This window comes from Somniosus microcephalus, chromosome 14 (assembly GCF_052327205.1).
Source record: "Somniosus microcephalus isolate GS21.2 chromosome 14, FLI_Smic_1.0, whole genome shotgun sequence".
In the NCBI taxonomy this organism is placed as follows: Eukaryota; Metazoa; Chordata; class Chondrichthyes; order Squaliformes; family Somniosidae; genus Somniosus; species Somniosus microcephalus.
The window spans coordinates 28422073-28440947 of record NC_141000.1 but is presented as its reverse complement, the minus strand read 5'-3'; the positions used below and the strand labels follow the sequence as shown (position 1 = coordinate 28440947).

General features: G+C 45.0%; 2 long non-coding RNA genes across 6 annotated transcripts in view; one reads left to right on the top strand and one right to left on the bottom strand.

Annotated features, from left to right (window-relative positions):
• Nucleotides 1–18875, bottom strand: part of LOC147107399 (uncharacterized) — a 71791-nt gene that overhangs the window by 51533 nt on the left and 1383 nt on the right. The window contains exons 1-3 of one of the 4 annotated variants that reach the window (XR_015080785.1): nucleotides 11958–12431; nucleotides 8069–8143; nucleotides 7226–7280 (exon numbers count right to left, since the gene is read on the bottom strand). This is a non-coding gene — a long non-coding RNA (uncharacterized LOC147107399). Of the gene's footprint in view, nucleotides 1–7225; nucleotides 7281–8068; nucleotides 8144–11957; nucleotides 12432–18875 lie in introns of those variants that run through there. The other 3 variants (XR_015080783.1, XR_015080784.1, XR_015080786.1) reach the window with 3 other exon arrangements.
• Nucleotides 12675–18875, top strand: part of LOC147107398 (uncharacterized) — a 127082-nt gene continuing 120881 nt past the window's right edge. For both annotated transcript variants that reach the window (XR_015080787.1, XR_015080788.1), the window contains exon 1: nucleotides 12675–12729. This is a non-coding gene — a long non-coding RNA (uncharacterized LOC147107398). The remainder of the gene's footprint in view (nucleotides 12730–18875) is intronic.

Here is an 18875-nt window from a genome sequence, read left to right as displayed (position 1 = left end):
TGTTTAAATTTCTTCCATAGAACCCACCACTGTTGAATATTTTCACACACCAATTTTGGGAGCTTGAAAATGCTGAAGTGTGACTTCAACCATTTAAAATAATTCAAGTAAAACCATAACTACTGAACATGCAAGTTAACTATGACTAACTGATGTTCAGATACTGATTTTGTAACAGATAGAAAAATATTTATCTGCATGCATTCAAAGTATGCTAAAATTGACATCCCTATTTTTAACTTGATACACTGCCAACAATCTTTATTTCTAGTTACACTGGAAATAATTTGCAAAAACCACTGGGGGAAAAAAAAAAATCACATTTCTACGTCTTAAATTTTCTTTCTTACTAATGTTGGGGTAGCAGCATTGAGAAAACTCTCCTTGCTAAAAAAAACAGCTGAAAGCAATAGCAATAATACTTCTGTAGACTCTATTCCCTAATAATTGCAGATGTCAAGATTAAACAAAAACATATGGAAAAGGTCAGGGTCAACATGTAATGATTAATATTCATTAGCATTCAATGCCCCCCCCCCCCCCAAAACTAGCAAAATTGAGACCTATGCAGCAACCAAACAAGAAGTACCAAGTGTCATATGCATTATTTGCAACGGTTAGGGCAGTCTGAAAACAGACTTTCCAATAGCCACCATATTTGCATCATACAATAGAAAACTAATCATGTGAATGAATTACTGCTCGATTACATTTTTATTAAAAGCAAACGTTTTATTCATATTAAACAAACCTGATATTCAAAGTCACAAGCCTTGCATTACGCAAGATTAATTTCAATTATTTTCATTCCTATAGGGCATAGTTCCAACTAGAACGTGTCCTATACATATAACATTTGACAATCTGAATGTTAGTTTAAACATATTCTGTGAGCATTCTAACATTTAAAATATTTAAGACACTGACAAATCCAATTAAACCCCAAGATCATTTTAATAAAAAGAAAAAGCTTAATAGGAGATTTAAAAAAAAAAAACTGGTCTGTAGAAAGACCAGAGACAAGTTTGTTAAAATTCACTCATCTTCTATCATATGTGGAAGTTTACTTTGGCATAAACTGAAATGCTTATTTTTTCCACTCTGCACAGCTGCTCTGTAGAACTTTACCAAATCATTATAAAGATTTGGTTCTAATGCTACAAAAATTGCATATCTAAATAAAACTGCATCAAAAGCTACAATTGAAAATAAAAGATCCAATAATTAAGGTGTTGGATTATGAGGACAGTTTTAACTATTTCCTAAATTTCGACACTAATTGTTAAGCCTTTCAACTGAGTACAGACTTTACTTAACTCGGTCACTTTCTGTGCTAAAACTTTTAATTATTTAATAAATCGCATTGAGCAATGTAAATGATGCAGCAAAGTGAGAATTTAGTCCTAATGGAAATTTGAACAGATAATTCAAATTAACTGACTTTGAACTAAGAATAGACTACATACTGTAGTTTTAACACACAATGTACCTGTACATCTGTTTATATATCCAAACAATTTTGATTACTATTTGTAAAGATTTTTAAAATAAAGCACAAGCTGCTATTAGACTCTCCCCACTTAAAAAAAAATCCTCCAATTATGTGCTTGTACTTTTTTTTTACTATATTGCTAATTAATTAATCTTGTTTTAAGTGCCTACTTTGTCTCTTGTGGACAGGTTTAAAACGTTCTTTAAAAAAACTCATTTACAGAACATGTACATATATTCCATCAGCTCTGGAGGTCTCCCAAGGAACTCTGTATAAAAGACAAAATTTGGCATATTTCTACAAACCAGGAACTGCAAATGGAAAGAACGGCCATTGGCAGGTATAGCAGTGAATTCGTTAATTATGATCTTATAAATTTTAGTGAGTCAGATGTTGGGATTCAGCAAGTCTATAATCTAGTTTCACAATTTCTAGATTATGTTTATCTGTTTCAACTGAATTAATCAACTATTAATAGCAAGTAACTTGGTAATACTTGTTTCAGTGCTACTTCACCAATAGTGCGCAGGAACTTTTCAATATTGATTTAAAAAGGGGCAAGAATGGGTACGGGACAAATCAACAAGGGTAACACAATGAAAAAAGGAGCATATACTTTTTTTGGAATGATGGCCTTCATGTGCATTTAGTACTCTGCATGTAGCCCACTTTTGCAAAACTGGGTGAATTGCCAGTTGTGTGAAATTTGTGTTACCACGCTAAAAATACAGATTTAATTGTTTAAAATCAGTTCATGCAACATGTACAAACATATAACCATTCCATACATAAACCAATTTTCAAAACAACTCTTCCTCTCAGGTATAGGCTTTGTATGTTTAAGTAATACTTTTCCAAAAGAAATGAATTAATTCTTGGTATTCTAATTTTTTTTAAAAAACATTTATTCTACAAAAATCTTCCATTGCCACCCATAGCAAACTTTTGTGACCTTGAAATTGATGAAACTGAAAACTCAAGAACAATTGAGTTTCTGAAATAAGGACCTCAAAAAGGCTCCAAATATTTAAAAGTAGTAATATTAACAAGTATCTTCCAAATCTAATTACAAACAATGTAATAACTCAATCTCACTTAAGTTTAATACGCTTCCATAAATGATTCACAAAGTGTACTTGAATAGCTCAAATAGTAAAAGTTTCCTTATATCAATTATTACATCATGTGTAAACTTAATCTTCAAGCATGTGTGGATTAGTTATAAATTTATACTACAACAGAAAAACTTACCATAATCAAGAATGAAGACCCAGAAGAGACATACTGGAGCCTTCTAAATAGTAATGTACTGTGCTAAATGTGTGCTGTCTTTTGGATAACTATGTAGCACCACTGACAGTTCTGAAAAAATCCATAGCCCAAACTGTTTTACTAACCCATTTTAAAAGGAGACATATGCTGTACTCCTACAACTCTTAGCTGAAAATAAAAGGGACAGAAGTCTCCAAGAATAACAGCAATTTACAATATTCTGCTTTACAAATACACATTTTGACAAAATGTTTATGTGTGTTATTTTCCATTGGTCAGCTCTAAATTCATCAATAGTTTCTTGCAGGTGAGCAGTTAAATGATTAAATAGAGCATTTTGCTTCTCATTAAATCTACTTTTAAGTGAAAGGTCTGGTATTGATCAATTTCAATGAATGAATAAGCACTACAACTGAATGACTTAGCCACATTAAACAGCATTTCACAACAACAGTTTAAGTCTGCTATTCTGTGGAGATTTTGCTGTTCATCAACAGTATAAGATTTCAATAAATTAACCGGTTAGGTCACTCAAACTAAAAACACTGATCTTGATGTAACAGTACTTTTATTTCATTAAAAAAAAATATTCTATATACAACATACAATGCTATTACCCCAGCTTCCAAAAACATTGTTATAAAGGAGGGAAGGATGTATGGTAAAATCTCAAAGTACTTTTTCAAAAATAAATCTTGTGGGATTAGATCTAAATAAATTGCTCACAATTTTTATTAGTTTTAGGAAAGAAACTCAGTGCATAGCATGTTTTGTCACTGATGCTAATTTTGTGAACAGTGCAGTACAGAGCAGTTTCAAAATATATCAGGACACCAAATAAAATTGATCTCAAAGCAGCAATAGGCCATAAATTTATGCAATTTGCCTTCTTCCTTCCTAACTAACGATGGGTTTCAGTTTAGCAGACTTTCTTTCAAACTGACCACTATTACTGCAGAAAGACTTAAACACATACACAGTAGCTCTATGAATCATTAGCATTATGCCCAATTGTTCTTTCTAGGATATGCAGCTAGCGAAGGGCTTCCACACAGGAACGGAGAACAGGGAAGAATCGAAGTACCTGAATTTTTGTTAAAAAAATTCTGTACAAAGTAGAGCTAAAACTGTACAACAATGATACCAAAAAGTGTTTCCCCAAAAGGTCGAGCTAACAATTAGCTCGTGGGATTCTCAAACCTACACTTTTGTGATCAATCTCATGCAGTTACTTTAACAAAAATCAAAATGCAGTAGTGGCCAGGATGGTATGCTAAAATCACTGATTTTGCTCCTGCCTGTACTACTACAAAGTAATGCTTATTATACTTCAGCTGCATATAGCCGTGAGCATCTACCTTCATACTAATGTTGTTCTCCCTTTCAGAATACCACAGTAAATCAAATTTAGTTTTGCTAATAGAAAATTAGCAAGCTTGCATTACCCTTGTATGAATATAATAATTCACAGTTCTGAAGAAACTTGCTCCTACAATTCCCGTCATGGCATTCATTTGTGTACCTGTGCGTGCTTTGAAATTCTGTGGATAGTGATGCAAATAGCTAGTATAACTGCACAAATGTTTGAATCCAGCCATATAAATATATACATTTTCATTTTCACTTTTTAAAACCAAACTTCACAAAAAATTGCTCAGTTGCTAAGAAAGTGATACGAAAAAGTCCATACACCTTTGCCCCTCTAATTTTTAACAGAATCAAATTAAATAAAAATGGAAAGCAGTGTAGAATACCATTTATTGGCTGACCCAAAAGGTCACAGCCAACAGCCAGTATCAATTGTCTGTCAATTATGATACTTGCAAATTAAAATTTTAAAACCCAAAATCATAAGACGTTAATGAACAATATGGGTGAAAAGCAGAAGAAACAAATGTCAGTCAAGTTATTTAAAGTACATTAGTACAAATATATAAGATTTATATTAGGTACTTCAAGAGTGCAAGATAAATTAAAAGCCCGTAAAAGTTCTGTCATGTTTTGGTTTTAGAACATTGCATCGCCCCTATTTTTACTGCAGTTGTGGTACTACAATTGGCTTCAGTGCACCAGGGTTAGCAAGAGGAAAAGAGGGAAGAAATATCCAGGGTTCTCATTCCTGATGACTGTGCTGTTAGAGAGTATCCATGTGTGGACGTGAGGCAAGGAAAAAAACGAATCTTGGCTATGATGCATTGTAATTGAATACCCTTTGGATACTCGGTGGCTTGCCTCATATATGAAGGGTGGTCACTTGGGTAAGATAATGTAGACTGGGAAAGTGTTTGCCGAGAACGATAACCCAGCACAAGCGGCAAAAATTGGCAACATAGGAAAGTAAAGGACCAAAAAACACTGGTCTATTTGCGGTAAACACCAATACCTCTCAATATCCCAATTCCTCAAACACCTACCCAATTTTTTCATTACATTTTCTACACTATCTACTTTCAGTGTCTCCTTGGTCAGTCTGTTCCACATATTCGGAAGTTTCTCTTTAAAATTTCACCAGAATTCCCCCCCCCCCATTTGAAAAATATGTAATAGGAAAACTGGATAGCATCATAAACTTCAAAACAAAAGCTATGAGTCATACAGCACTGAAAGGTACCGAGATCGGATGGAGAATAATTATATTGAAGGCAAGACAAGTTCTCCCCTTTACTAACATTAGCAAAATTGAAAGAGAATGTTTTTCCCTTTAAATACACTTCTATAAAAATCGCTGGTCAATTTGAATTAATGAAAAACACTAATCTATTTGTTGACTACTGATTCGACTCCTTAGTGGCCTACTAATCTCAATTTCTATCCCCAAGTGCATTTTAAAAAGTGTGTAATAGCACACCCTCTGGCCAGCAGGTCCTGCCTTCTTCTCAATTGTTTCACGGTCAGCTGTAACGGCAGACATAGGTGAATCTATCACCTCAGCCCTGTCAGATGTGCTGCATGGGAAATTAAGTCACACTGCAGGTGCAGGATAACACATCTGCCATGTGCTCAGGTATTAAAAGTTAGAAGACACCATGCTTAGAAGTTCTGGGATGACTCAATTAATATACCTGTGTGAACTAAGAAATATCCATTTACAATTAGTTTCTTCATTTTGTGACTTATTGCTAACACCAAGACTGGAATCAGACCTTGTAGTTCAACAGTCATGGGGGGGGAGGAATTAGGTTGCTTTGCGCCTCCCATTAGCGCCCTAAGAGGGCACTAATGGGGCGTAAAACAACTAGCACCCGGGTGCGGCGATGTTTGCGCTGCTCGCGATATTGACCAGACATTTTGCGGTGGTGCTAAACACTACCGCCACGATCTCCTGCACCCGCAAATCGTGACGTCAGTCGAGCATGCAACACCCCGGACCAGATATTGAGTGGCGCCGCCTGCCGCTAGCCACGATAGGTTGAGGGAAACGTTTTGCAGTCGGGAAGGGACTGGGGAACGCTATTTAAAGACGGCCGCTTCCTGCCTTTTTTTGTCGGCAACATTTTTGCACCACGCATTCTGAGAGAGAGAGAGAGAGAGAGAGTGTGAGAGAGACACACTTCTGGAGAGATTCAACATTGTGTGAAGGAGTTTTGGGTACTGAGCAGCACTTTGCAAGTTCATTTTGATTTGACCTTCCTTGCATCGATTTAGAAGAGACTATGGGGGCTGCACTCTGAGCTCTTTCCCTGGGCCTCTCCATTGTTCTTTCCAGCAGAATTGATGTACAGGTCTCTCCAGGCCGAGATTCAAGGCTGCAATGAGCAGGGTGTGGATGGAGAGCAAGATCTACCCTCCCCTTTAAGAACTGGCCGGCGCCAGTGTGTCTATGTTCCATTGCTGACTGACATCACATGAGCTGCGCTAGCGCTCCGAGTTAGCTCCTCGCCGTTAGCGCCAAGAGAGGCGTGTAGTGCCTGATTTAGCTCCAGGGGCGATAGAAGCCAAGTTTGCAGTCGGAGGCGATAATTAGTGCCAGGCGCTAAACTTTGCGCTCGGCCGATAATTGCGCCCCAAATGGGGCAATACTGAATTTCTCCCCCGTGGTGTTTTACACTGCAGTGAATAAAATGCTTTGTGATGAACAGACTGAAGTGATCTTCAGTAATTTTTTCCTTCAGCTTCACCTATGGGTCCTGTGTTCTAATCTAGCCCAAACTAGGTGGATGAAAAACTTTGCTCTTTGATGGCTACACATAACCTAAACAAGATATGTTTCTGCAATCTCAATCTTATTCTAAGTGGTGAGAATTCACAGCTTAAAACTATAATTCAAGAGTAATTGTCAAACTTGCTCAAAAGGTAATATAGATGGATATAATGACAAGTGGAAATGTCCCAGCATTGCAGTGCAGGTACTCCTTTGCAGCTGAGGCATACTGTTGGTCTATGTGAATGACTTCACTCTGTAATTAACTATTATACCCGATTTAGCGAATACTTTGCATTAACTCCAGCTATGAAACTGACCTTGCAAGAGCACATAGTTCAACCCACAGTCAAGAGTGCAAGCCCTGTAGCATTCCTTCAAAAAAAACAAAAAAAATCAAATCACTGTTGGTTTCTAAAACTAATTTAGAAATTCCAATTTAGGTGTACAATTAGAAATGTATAAAAATGTACAAATCCTGCAAAACATGATTTGAAAGTTAAGGTCTTTCAGTGCTCAAAGGGTTAAGAATCTACTTTTCATGCCACTTTTAAAAAAAATATAAAATCCCTTCAATTTCTATTATATTTATCTCTTCAGTCATTTTCTTTCTTCTTTCCTCATACACATGTCACTATGTTTCTTCATTTACCAAAGATACCCAAATGATTCCCAGGTTTCTGAGAGGATCACAAAGTTAAAGGAATGCACAGTAGAACAGTAAAAGTCTAGGCTTGAATTAGGCCTAACTAGAAATCATGGCAAAGCAGGAAAAGGCTTCTCCAAGGTCCTAGTGCTTTCAACTTAATTGAATGCAATTTGCTGTAAAAGAAGCATCAAGGCCAGTTAAAAACTAACCGTTTGCCACTGCACATGAAGTAGTGGAAAATCTAATAAGCAGAAATGCTATATTATATATGCATTTCTAAAACAAAATTGTACACAGCAAATATTACTAGTTACCTATAAACATCGAGAAACATCACATTTTCCTCAAGTATAGAGGCACATAAATTTGACTCCTCTCAAAACAATGTTAGTTAGTTAAGAAACTAAGTTACAGTAAGCATTTCAATCTGACAATTTAATTTCAACTACCATTTCACTATGTTTTTACAACATTAACAACCACAGCAAGAAAGCAAAATATTCAAGTCACCAACCTTTTGGCCACCTCAGCTTCAATCTATGCTCTTAAAATTCTCAAACCAATATGATTCAGGGTTTCATCAGTGAACCTTAAAATGCAATGGGTAGAAATCCTGGTTTAGCCCAATATTTAAAAAAAAATCAGTTATAGTCTGTTGCAGAACATAATTCAAGATACTATAAATCTAATCAGAAAATTTTCAAAACTTTAATGGTAGCTATAGTACTGTTCTCCACAATTTGTAATTACACATTAAAATATGCATTTTAATTGGATGAGATGCTTCAAAATGATTTTTTGTAATTTACCCATCTAACACTGTCACCCCCCCAATAAAAGCTAGTTATGAAGTTGGTAGATTAGGCATTAAATTAAAAACAGTAAAGCAGGTTGTGGCACAGTCATACTAGTGTAGGGGGAACACCAAAAACAGCATGACCACAGGTCAGAGTAGTTGCAGATAATAATGCCTTATGTTCTGCAAGATAAAAATCAGAATTGGATTAGCTATGGCTATCAATACAGAGGCAAGTTTATAAAGTAGTAACTGATAGTTTATGGTGCAAAGGCTGCTACATTGTCTTTTTGATGCTGTGAGCGAACGTGTCCTTCAAACTGCACAAAATTAACTCTTTCATTATCAGCAAAAAAAAGCAGGAAAATTAATAGATGTATTTTGCTGGAAAACTGATGTTTTTTCATCTTGTGCAAAATTAGACAGGTTTTCTGAAAATATAAAAATCAATTTTCCAACATCACATGCATCAGAAGTATAAGAATACACAAAAATGTACCACTAGTTGTATTCACCTACACAAAGAAAACTTCCCTGCCATTAAAAAAAAACTATTTACTATCAACACAAGAACTAACAACTCCATAATTAACAGATGCTTAAGAATAGTTTTTAAGTATGTAATAATTTCAGTACTTGAATATGAATGCTCTGAAGTCATTTTTTGAAAGTTAACATACTAAAGGCAATAGTCCAGAGAAGCGTAATCTGGCTGAGAAATTAGGGGCGAAAGGAATGAGGGCCGACCTCACTATCTCCCGTTTTAGGTCACCTGAGATTAGAAGACCATTATCTGGGAAATTCTGAAGGAAACCCACATCTTACATTTCAGAAGCATGTCAGTGCATTAATGCTAGATGTCCCTGGCCTAATTAATAACGTATTAAATATTTGTATGACATATAAAAAGTGTTTATATATTTATATGGTACAAAAACTTTGTACGGTCCCATTTTTCACACCATTACTACTTATAGTGTATACTGTATGCATTTTTGTGCTGCTGTTAATGGCCCGTTTAGCATGCACGTTTCAGTAATTTTTTGCATTACCATTTAACATACTTATTGTAGGATCACTTTGGTAAACAGCCTGCCATGGCATTATTCAACCTTAATTTAGTCATCCTGATAAGTCTCACTTTGATTCAGACCAGTGTTGCTCAAGGAAAATAATGTAATGGGTTAATGCCAACATAAATATACTGTCTAGGAAAAGTTATATTCAATCACTATTACATAATAGGCTATTTAAAGGTTGAAATAGGCATGAACTGAATATTAGAAAAAAATTACAAAAGAAACCATAGTTACTTCAAGCTTGAATATCATTGTCAGCTGTATGTTTTGCGATGTTATTAAATGCTACAGAAGATTGCACAGTATACCAATGATTGAAACACAACTGCTAAAATATGAACTTCAGAAGTCTGCACTGCAGTTGTCATTATTTCTTGTGAATTTTCTATTCTGGTAGGTGGTCAAAAAAATGCAAAAAAGACTGCACTAGTGCAGAAGTTATTCTTTGTCCTAAAATTATGTTTTTGAAAGGCTTTTAAAATTTTTGCCATTAACTAAATGAAAATAAGTTCTGCAATATGGTTCTTTATAAAAGTCCGTGGCTAATACTGCAACCATATGCAGGAACTGGGGGCTGGTGGAGAAGAGGAAAGAGAACAGGGTGTCATTACAACTTTTTATTCTCATGGTTTTGAGATTAGATTTTTGAGAAGTTTAACACCAAAGCATTTCCATTAGTGGCCTTAACCTACTATATATAGAATAAAATACATTCAAAATTTGTTGGTCTCATCAACTACCCTGTAGCAAGTGTAATTCCAATTTAATATTGCTCAACATTATCTCGCAATGCTTTTTACTAGGTCTAAACCATAATCTCAAAAGGATTAGTTATATCGACTTTCACTCAACAAATATAGGGCAATACTGTAAATATATTTAACAAAGCACTGTCTAGAAGTATTTTAACCATGTACAGGGTTAGGATCCCACCCACTATATTCACTTAATTTAGGGCAACACTTTAAAAACACGAGTGTAACATAAATGTAGTTTATGCTACATACCTACGTCTTTCAGCAGAATATCGTATCAAATTGTCAGATGTAAAATCAAGATTTTTCTTCAAGCCTCCCAGACGTTACTCAACTATGGGAAACTACTATACAAAATAGTACATCGCAATTTCAATATAATTAGCATACATCATTAAAGCCAAATTTGCGCAGTTTTGATATGACTGGAGCATCAGCTTTCAGTATGTGTCTGCTGTAATTTTATACAAGTTATATTTCTGAATTTCATTCCCTTAAACCTACCCTAATCCATCTCAGACATCAGCCAATAACGTTTTTTTTTAAGATTCAAAGATTTCATACGTACACATACTCATTTGCGCCCACGCCAGCGAGGAAGAAAAAAAGTTTAATCAAATTCCGTTATTCTCGAAATCTAAAAGTCACGAAAGGTATGAAATTAATTCCAATTAAAAAAACATAACTTCAACTCCTGCCCATTTAAAAAAAATCCGCCAATATAGTTACGAGAAATTAAGGTTGCAAAGGAAAGGGGGGGGGAACTGCCATTTGCTCATGGAGACGATTGTGTAACTTGGGGGGGGGGAAAAGAGAAGAGAATCTCTCAAATCAGGCCACAGTACTAACATTTACAGTAATACCGAAAATAAATAAGTGCATCAGGCAGGTACCTCGGATCGTGACTGTCCCCACATTCAGACACTCTCCCACTAAGGACTGGTGAAAACAACAGGATGGTGTTAAATTTAGTTTCAATTTTCGAAATGGAACGTTTTAAAGAATTCGGTCTATCAAGAAGGGGCGAGAAGGAAAAGTAGACGAAGTTGTGACCTGGAGAGGAGCCTGTGACGGGCTACTGACTTGTGGTAACGCCAGTGGCCGGGCTCGGCCGTTTTACTGTACTTAGTGTACCCGGGACGGTGGGAAATTTATCCCCCTCCCCTACCCGCCGCCCGATACACAGTTAAAATAACTTCTATCACCTTAGTTATAAGTTAGTATAAAACACTACCCAAATCAAGATTTTTTTAATGAGACATTTTGCTGATATATCAACAGTCTTGAACTTGCCCTAAATTTTAAAACAAGTCTTACCAAACAAGACCAAAGGGTTTTCGAGTGAAGCGGTAACTGGGGGGCTCGGCGACATTAGGCTAAGTGTATGTCAGTGGGAGACCGCGATTCCCTCGCACTGTCACTCCCAATAAAACGACACTTTTCTCCACCGTCAGCTGTTATTTTTTTGTGTCTCTCTTTTTCCAATCATCACTTTGCCATTTAAAAAAAAAATCTTGGTTTAATTATAACTCCACAATTATTCTGGCGTTGCGACAAGGCACCGACTCTTAACGTTCAAGAGATTCGGCTTACTTCCTCGTTTCAAACACCACCTCTTTTATTCGCTCTCTCTATCCAGGCAGAGACTAAATTAAACATAATTTAAGATACCATAGGACAATGGTAAAAGAAAAACCCCGTCCCGCTCGAAATTATTCAAAACTTTTAAAAACAAGTGGCATTGACAAGAGACAGAAAAAACATAAAACAAACCTGCTTCCTCCGCACTGACCGACGGATCTGCGCCGGTCTTCTGTTCCTCTTATTTTGGATGAATTACTTGGGGAGGGAGGGGTGGTGAGAAGCGAGTGCGGTCCTGTTCGTCAATGGAGGAGTTATCTGTATCCGAGCTGCAGCCAGCCCCCTTTACCTGTCTGTGTCGGTGGGGTGACTAGTCCTAGCCTCTCTCTCTCTCCCCCCCCTCCTCCTTCCTCTGTTTCTTTTTCCCTCTCTCTCTCTCTCCTCATATGCTTTCTCTCCTCGGCCCTCCTCACATCCTTTCTCTCCTCGGCCCTCCTCACTCCTGCCTTCGCTCCTGTGTGCGGTGCGGTGCTGAGTGTGTGTGTGTTTTTTTTTGCTCCAGTCGAAAATGGCGCCGAAAGCCGAGATTCGACTCAAATTCGTTAGTCGCGGGGGGGCGGGACGCACGGCATGATGGGTAAAAGCAACTCCTCGCTGACAGTTTGAAATTGGGCTCCAACGGCAGCGGCGCCAGCCTAGCCTAGCCCGGGCCGCCCCTTGGCCAACGGCTCACGGCCAGGGGTCTGCCAATAAAACAACAAGCTCCGCCACTATTGCAACTACACCACTTTCTCTCTCTCTCTCTCTCTGTTCCCCCTTTCCCGGCACTGTCACTTATGCTTCATTTAAGACCACTTCGCATGAAGCCATACAAGACCGATTGATTCAGCAACAAACCAATTGTGAACTACCGGGCATTGGGGCTTTCATGTTGAATTTACGTACCTGGCCCGCGACTGTGCAGGTCTGTTGGCATTGTTTTTTTTTTTGTATAACTCGTGTTTTGGATATACAGAATCTCACAAGTATGCAGCCCCCAATCATTACACCTTACGAATATTTTTTTTTAAATTGGCATTAAGGAATTAAGCTAGTGGTTTTTGATGGCGATTTTGCCAGTCCCCTTCAGTTGAGGTTTTGTAACTTTAGATGTTCAGTGTCTCATTCTGGAAGGATCTCGAAGCTTGCATGTGGCTCCAGTTGTGGTTCCATGTATTTTGTGTATATTTGGAATCTGTGGGTACCACTTAGCAACCTTCCCAAATATAATTTTTTTTTGCTCATTTTATGTAGTTGCAGCAGTCCAGGAGGACTTGTGTAAAACTGGGAGGTGGAAGTGAATTATCAGGGTCTACTAAATGATTAAGAGGCTTGGAAGATCTACAGTATCAACTAGGATGACCATCTCCAGTGTATATATGATATATAAAGCCCTACCAACAATTTGAATTTATAAAAATCTAGGTCTCAATACCAATGTAATGCAGTCTCAAGTGATCAGGCAATGAATTTGAGATAGCCCATTAAGCTTTCAGACATATATGGCCACCTTCAAAAATAGAGATGCTAAGATTGCAAATTTTAAATGTTGATAATTTCAAAATGGCTGTCAGGATGTCAGTTATGTGCTGCCAGTCTCCAGTTGACTAGGAGAAACTCAATGTTAATGTTTTTGTCACATTGTGGATTGTTAACAGCTTAGAGCAAAGGCCAGAACTCCCCATTACTGTTGGCAGTAAGTTTTGCAAGCTATTACCCAGCCCACGCATGGGCTACATAGGTGTATATCATGGAGCCTCAGGAGCCCATATAGAAAGTTTAAAATCAGCGTTTCCATTAATTTACATCTATCTCAGGTTTCTGATCCTAATGGATCTTGGTGTTCGATTAGGATTTGTCCTACAATGTCAACGGGTCTAAGAATACCCTCTTTATAACCTCTACATCCATTAAATTCAAATAGAAGAAACCTGAGAGTAAGAAATATAAGCACAAATAGGACTGAATTGCCTGGGCATTGATCACCAGATTGCCAAAGGCTCTGAGGTTGTGTGTGGCCCATAGGCTGCAGTTTGGACACCTATGCCTTAGGCAGGGTACCACACCACCAGCTGGAGAATCTCCTGTGAAGTTTGTGACCCACCACCACCTGAAAGATAAAGTCAAGATTGATTTAATCAATTTTCCCCCATTAACTTGAATGGCAACTTAATCTAAGTTATGGAGCTCGTGTTGACGTAATTAATATTACAATTCTAGACCTTTTCTCTTGTTTACCACTTTGATTGTTTTTCGTAAGTTGTCCACAACCAGACTGGACAGTCTTCACTGTTGGCAAGAGAGCTTTTGCGAAGAAGTACAAAGTAGTGCTCACAATTCATGGTCATTTCCAGGAGAGGGGGAGGGGGGGGAAGAGAGGGAGGGGGGGGGAGAGAGGAGGGGGGGTGGAGAGAGAGGGAGGGGGGGGGGAGAGAGAGGGGGGGGGGGGAAGAGAGGGAGGGGGGGGAGAGAGGGGGGGGTGGAGAGAGGGAGGGGGGGGGGGAGAGAGGGGGGGGTGGAGAGAGGGAGGGGGGGGTGGAGAGAGGGGGGGAGGGGGGTGGAGAGAGGGAGGGGGGGGAGGAGAGAGAGAGAGAGGGAGGGGGGGAGGAGAGAGAGAGGGAGGGGGGGTGGAGAGAGAGAGGGAGGGGGGGTGGAGAGAGAGAGGGAGGGGGGGTGGAGAGAGAGAGGGAGGGGGGTGGAGAGAGAGAGGGAGGGGAGGGAGGGGGGGTGGAGAGAGGGAGGGGGGGTGGAGAGAGGGGGGGGGAGGAGGGGGGGAGGGAGGGGTGGAGAGAGAGGGGGGGGTGGAGAGAGGGAGAGGGAGGGGGTGTGGAGAGAGGGAGGGGGTGTGGAGAGAGGGAGGGGGGGGAGGGGGTGTGGGAGAGAGGGAGGGGGGGTGGAGAGAGGGGGGGTGGTGGCGAGAGGGGGGTGGAGAGGGGGGTGGTGGAGGGGGGGGTGGAGAGAGGGGGGGTGGAGAGGGGGGTGGTGAGAGGGGGGGGGGTGGAGAGGGGGAGGGGGGGGGTGGAGAGAGGGAGGGGGGGGTGGAGAGAGGGGGGGAGGGGGGGTGGAGAGAGGGAGGGGGGGAGGCAGAGAGAGAGAGAGAGGGAGGGGGGGGAGAGACGGGAGGGGGGGTGGAGAGAGAGAGGGAGGGGGGGGAGAGAGGGAGGGGGGGTGGAGAGAGGGAGGGGGGGTGGAGAGAGGGGGGGGAGAGAGGGAGGGGGGGTGGAGAGAGGGGAGGGGGGGTGGAGAGAGAGGAGGGGGGGTGGAGAGAGGGAGAGGGAGGGGGTCGTGGAGAGAGGGAGGGGGGTGTGGAGAGAGGGAGGGGGGGGGGAGGGGGGTGGAGGGGAGGGGGGGGTGGAGAGAGGGGGGGTCGGAGAGAGGGTGGGGTGGTGGAGAGAGGGGGGTGGACGAGGGGGGTGGTGGAGAGAGGGGGGGTGGAGAGGGGGGTGGTGGAGGGGGGGGTGGAGACGAGGGGGGGTGGTGGAGAGGGGGGGGTGGAGAGAGGGGGGTGGAGAGGGGGGGTGGAGAGAGGAGGAGGGGGGGTGGAGGGAAGGGGGAGAGAGGGAGGGGGGGGAAGAGAGGGGGGAGGGAGGGGGGGAGAGAGAGAGGGGGGAGAGAGGGGGAGAGAGGGGAGCGGAGGGGGGGAGAGAGGGAGGGAGGGGGGAAGAGAGAGAGGGGGGAGAGAGGGGGGAGAGAGGGAGGGAGGGGGGGAGAGAGGGAGGGAGGGGGGAAGAGAGCGAGGGAGGGAGGGAGGAGAGGGGAGGGAGGGGGAGGGGAGAGAGGGGGGGAGAGAGGGAGGGGAGGAGGGGGAAGAGAGAGAGGAGGGAGGGGGGGAAGAGAGAGGAGGGAGAGGGGGGGAAGAGAGAAGAGGAGGGGGAAGAGAGAGGAGGGGAGGGGGAAGAGAGAGGAGGGGAGGGGGGAAGAGAGAGGAGGGAGAGGGGGGGAAGAGAGAAGAGGAGGGGGAAGAGAGAGGAGGGGAGGGGGGAAGAGAGAAGAGGGAGAGGGGGGAAGAGAGAGGAGGAGGGGAAGAGAGAGGAGGAGGGGAAGAGAGGGGAGGGGGGGAAGAGAGAGGAGGAGGGGAGGGGGGGAAGAGAGAGGAGGAGGGGAAGAGAGGGGAGGGGGGGAAGAGAGGGAGGGGGGGAAGAGAGGGGGGGAGAAGGGAAGAGAGGAGGGGGGGGAAGAGAGAGGGAGGGGGGAAGAGAGAGGGGAGGGGGGAAGAGAGAGGGGGAGGGGGATGAGAGAGGGGGAGGGGGGGAAGAGAGAGGGGGAGGGGGGGGAAGAGAGGGGAGGGGGGGAAGAGAGAAGAGGAGGAGGGGGAAGAGAGAGGAGGAGGGGGAGGGGGGAAGAGAGAGGGGGAGGGGGGGAAGAGAGAGGGGGAGGGGGGGAAGAGAGAAGAGGAGGGGGAAGAGAGAGAGAGGGAGGGGGAAGAGAGAGGAGGAGGGGAAGAGAGAGGAGGAGGGGAGGGGTGAAGAGGGAGGGGGAAGAGGGAGGGGGAAGAGAGGGAGGGGGGGAAGAGAGAGGGGGAGGGGGGGAAGAGAGAGGGGAGGGGGGGAAGAGGCAGGAGGGAGGGGGGAAGAGAGAGGAGGAGGGAGGGGGGAAGAGAGAGGGGGAGGGGGGAAGAGGCAGGGGAGGGGGGAAGAGAGAGGAGGAGGGGAGGGGGGAAGAGAGAGGAGGAGGGGGGGAAGAGAGAGGAGATGGGGAGGGGGGAAGAGAGAGGAGGAGGGGAGGGGGAGAGAGAGGAGGAGGGTAAGAGAGAGGAGGGGGGAAGAGAGAGGAGGAGGGGAGGGGGGGAAGAGAGGAGGAGGAGGGGAGGGGGGAAGAGAGAGGAGGAGGGGAGGGGGAAGAGAGAGGAGGAGGGGGAAGAGAGAGGAGGGGAGGGGGAAGAGAGAGGAGAGGGGGAAGAGAGAGGAGGGGAGGGGGGGAAGAGAGAGGAGGAGAGGGGGGAAGAGAGAGGAGGAGAGGGGGGGAAGAGAGAGGAGGAGGGGAGGGGGGAAGAGAGAGAGAGGGGAGGGGAGAAGAGAGAAGGGGAGGAGAAGAGGGGGGAAGAGAGAGGAGGGGAAGAGAGAGGAGGAGGGGGGAAGAGAGAGGAGGAGGAGGAGGGGGAAGAGAGAGGAGGAGAGGAGGGGGGGAAGAGAGAGGAGGAGGGGGGGAAGGAGAGAGGAGGGAGGGGGGAAGAGAGAGGAGGAGGGAGGGGGGGAAGAGAGAGGAGGAGGGGAAGAGAGGAGGAGGGAGGGGGGAAGAGAGAAGAGGGGGGAGAGAGAAGAGGGGAAGAGAGAGGAGGAGGGGAAGAGAGAGGAGAGGAGGAGGGGGGAAGAGAGAGGAGGAGGGAGGGGGGAAGAGAGAGGAGGAGGGGGAGAGGTGAGGAGGAGGGAGGGGGTAGTGTGTAGGAGGAGGAGGGGAGGGGGAAGAGAGAGAGGAGGGAGGAGGCGGGAGGGGGGGAAGAGAGAGAGAGGGGAGGGGAGAGAGAAGAGGGTGGGAAGAGAGAGAGGAGAGGAGGGGAAGAGAGAGGAGGGGAGGGAGAGGAGGGGAAGAGAGAGAGAGGGGTGCGAGAGAGGGGGGGTGAAGAGAGAGGAGGAGGGGGGGAAGAGAGAGGAGGACGGGGGAGAGAGAGGGGGGTGAAGAGAGAGGAGGGGGGGAAGAGGGAAGAGAGGGGAGAAGAGGGGGGTGAAGAGGAGAGGAGGAGGGGGAAGAGAGAGGAGGGGGGAGAGAGAGGAGGAGGGCGAAGAGAGAGGAGGAGGGGGGAAGAGGGGAGGGGAAGAGAGAGGAGGAGGGAGGGGGAAGAGAGAGAGGAGGGAGGGGGAAGAGAGAGGGGGAGGGGGGAAGAGAGGAGGGGGGAGGGGAAGAGAGAGGAGGAAGGGGGGGGAAGAGAGAGGAGGGAGGGGGGAAGAGAGAGGAGAGGGGAGGGAGAGAGAGGGGGAGAGAAGAGGGAGAGAGAGGAGGGGGAAGAGAGAGGAGGAGGGGGAAGATGAGGAGGAGAGGAGGGGGAGAGAGAGGAGGGGGGGGGGGAAGAGAGAGGAGGGGAGGGGGAAGAGAGAGGAGCGGGAGGGGGGAAGAGAGAGGAGGAGGGAGGGGGGAAGAGAGAGGAGGAGGGGAGAGAGAGGAGGAGGGGAGAGGGTGAAGAGAGAGAGGGGGGAGAGAGAAGAGGGGGGAAGAGAGAGGAGGAGGGGAAGAGAGGAGAGGGGAGGGGAGGGGGAAGAGAGAGGAGGAGGAGGGAGGGGGGGGGAAGAGAGAGGAGGAGGGGGGGAAGAGAGAGGAGGAGGGGGAAGAGAGAGGAGGAGGAGGGGAGGGGGGGGAAGAGAGAGGAGGAGGGGAGGGGGAGGAAGAGAGAGGAGGAGGGGAGGGGGGGAAGAGAGAGGAGATGGGGAGGGGGGGAGGAAGAGAGAGATGGGGAGCGGGGGAGAGAGAGGGGAGGAGGAGGGGGGAAGAGGAAGAGAGGGGAGAAGAGGGGGGGTGAAGAGAGAGGAGGAGGGGGGAAGAGAGGAGGAGGGGGGAAGAGAGAGGAGGAGGGGCGAAGAGAGAGGAGGAGGGGGGAAGAGGGGAGGGGGAAGAGAGAGGGAGGAGGGAGGGGGAAGAGAGAGGAGGAGGGGAGGGGGAAGAGAGAGGGGGAGGGGGAAGAGAGAGGGGGAGGGGGGAAGAGAGAGGGGGAGGGGGGGAAGAGAGAGAGGGGGGAGAGAGGAGGAGGGGAGGGGGGAAGAGAGAGGGGGAGGGGGGAAGAGAGAGGGGAGGGGGGAAGAGAGAGGGGGAGGGGGAAGAGAGAGGGGGAGGGGGAGAGAGAGGAGGGAGGGGGGAAGAGAGAGGGGAGGGGGGAAGAGAGAGGAGGAGGGGAGGGGGAAGAGAGAGGAGGAGGGGAGGGGGGGAAGAGAGGAGGAGGGAGGGGAGGGGGAGGAAGAGAGAGGGGAGGGGGAGGAGGGGGAAGAGAGAGGAGGAGGGAGGGGAGGAGGGAAGAGAGAGGAGGGGGGAAGAGAGGAGGAGGAGGGGAGGGGGGGAAGAGAGGGAGGGGGGCGAAGAGAGGGAGGAGGGGACGGGGGGGAAGAGAGGGAAGAGAGGGAGGAGGAGGGGAGAGGGGGGAAGAGA